Source organism: Sinocyclocheilus rhinocerous, unplaced genomic scaffold, assembly GCF_001515625.1.
Source record: "Sinocyclocheilus rhinocerous isolate Xijiao unplaced genomic scaffold, SAMN03320098_v1.1 scaffold910, whole genome shotgun sequence".
Classification (NCBI taxonomy): domain Eukaryota; kingdom Metazoa; phylum Chordata; class Actinopteri; order Cypriniformes; family Cyprinidae; genus Sinocyclocheilus; species Sinocyclocheilus rhinocerous.
In genome coordinates, this window is record NW_015667266.1 from 220,502 (window position 1) to 223,277 (window position 2,776).

Below are 2,776 nucleotides of genomic sequence, written 5' to 3' on the forward strand. Positions count from 1 at the left end.
TCAGCTGACCACTCCTCCCATTTCCAAACCATCAATCTGTACAACAGTGGAACGGTCTTAATTCAAGGGAATGAAGCTAGTCTCCAAGCTTTTGAAAAATCATTTCCCCTTTTAAAGCAGACAGTTGAGGAGGAAACAGCTTGCAGTGTTAAAGAGGAATCTGAAGATGAGAATGAAGTGCTAACCTACTCTCCAGTCAGCACATCTCCGGCCCCATCTGATGAACTGATGACTGAGCAGGCCACACACACTCACAGATATCTCCAGTGTCTTCCCCAGAAAATGGCTCTTCTAGAGATGGAGGTGTCAGAATTAAAGCAGCTAATCCTGAGCCGCCCAGATTAATTTACCATCAATAATCTTAAAACTGAAATTAAGGATTTGCACAACATCAACATGAAATTTAAGGTTGAAATGTCAAAAATGAAAGAGGACTCAATACTGAGAGATGCCTATTTGATTATATATACATATGCCTATTTGATTATATAGCCATTAGCCAATAACCTGGACCAAAAATAAATAAATTAAAATAAAAATAGGCAATAACTATAATTTTAAATGCATATATCTGCAAAAGTTTGTAGTAGTTTTGTAGTATTGTACAATTTATTTGTGTAATTATTGTAGTTCATTTATTTATTTATGTCGAATCTACAGCAGGATATTTTGGTTGGGACCTAAATAATCAAATAAATAAATAAAATAAATCAATAATATTTATTATACATACTTATTTGGTTATATATCCAATAACAGAAAAAAAAAGGCAATAACTATAATTATACATGCATATATCTAAAAAAGCGTGTCAATTTGTTGTAATAGACTAGCATGTTAAAGGTAGTAGGCAGTAAAGGTAGTGAGATAGTATAGGTATCACTAAAAGTAGCAATTAAGGTAGTACACTAGCATATCGACAGGCTCAAAAATATCAGATCTATTTTGCATATGTTAATGAGTCATGCTAACGTTTTACAGAATGACCCTGGTAATAGTAAAGGTAAAGGCTTCCTGACTCTCATTATTGGTTTCTCCTCTCGCGCTCCATCAATCTCCATCGTCCTGCTGTAGTACTGCACTTATTTCCCACGGTGCACATCCCTCAATATTCAATAGCTGCCGCTGTGGAACTCTTACTTTCCTCTCACATGCTGCCCTGCAGACAGACCTCTGCGCTAAAACAGGAAAGTGTTGAGTTTGCGGACGTGAATGAGAGGAGAGCTGCGGGAATCTGTACTGATCTGAGATCAGTGTAGCGTATTCCTCCGTGATTAATGCTGGAGGTGCTTTTATCCGGACCGGCGGACGACTGCTGTCAAAGGTTACTCTCAGTCTGAACATAAAAGCCCATGAAAAGATTTATGCTATAAAACAAAACATTACCCTACACTCTAAAAAAAAAAATGTACGGTAAAATACTGGCGGCAGGAACTGTACCTTGAAAAATTGTCAGCAACATTTTGGTTTTACGGTACTGAACTTAAATTTACAGTAAAAGAGCGTATATACCATTAACAGAAATAAATGTTAAAATACCAACCTATTAAAGTACTAAAGTCAGTTTTGAACCTTTATAATACACTGACAACCACAAAAAAACACAGGCGGTGATGAAAAAGACACACAATGAATCAAAGCTCATCACAAGCAGCTTTTCCACAAGCTGAGGAGGTAAATACTAATGTAGTCATACACACAAATACAAAACACCATCATGAGACGAAAATAACACAATAAACATTCATTTAAAGGGGTCCTATTATGCTTTTTCACTTTTTCAACATTAGTTAGTCTGTAATGTTGCTGTTTGAGCATAAAAAAGATCTGCAAAGTTACAAAGCTCAAAGTTCACTTCAAAAGGAGATATTTTATTTAACAGAAAACTTTTCAAAAACTACAACGAACGACTCGTTTGGACTACAATGCATATTTTCCGGGATTTGTGATATCACAAATATCGACGAATGGGACGAGACCTGGTTGAGCTGCACTAGAGAAGGCAACGAGTGTTATCACTATGTCTGAGACACGCTAGCTTTCCCAACGCAGGCGAACTTAGAGTAGTTACAATCATCCGGGTTTAAATCGCGCTCAAATTGATTTGATTTTGACACAATATTTACACTGAAGCTCGTAGGTGGCTATAGTAAGGGACGTGACATTTCCCAACCAATCACAGCACACACTGGCCCAGCTAACCAATCACAGCACATTTCGTATTTCAGAAGGCGGGCCTTCATTTGATACAGGAACTATTCGAGCCGTTCATGCCAGACTGGGTAGAGAGGTGTTTTTCGAACAACCTAGTATGAGAGCCTGTTCTAGTACACCCCCAAAACAAAATCAAGACTTTGTAAAAGAGCATAATAGGACCCCTTTAACAACATTATATGTAACATAAAACCCTAATGTACATATACATGACTAATAACAAAAAACATGGTTATTTAAATGAAAAAACATTAAATGTGAAGTGTCAGAAAGGGAATTTTTCCACTATAAATTTTAAGATGACTTGTTCTTTTTCCACTCCCAAAAACTGTAAATTTTAACAGTGTTTTAGAGTAAAATTACATGAAATGCCCTGTTAGATTTATTGCCGTTTTCATTACAGGGAACTTAACCAATCAACAGATTTTTACCATAGCATTTTTAGTTTTTACTGTTAAAATTACAAAAATCATATAATAATTTAATAATATAAATAATGTAATAATTTTTAATATATTTAATAATATAATATATTATTAATATTATAATAAAAATCCTTTTT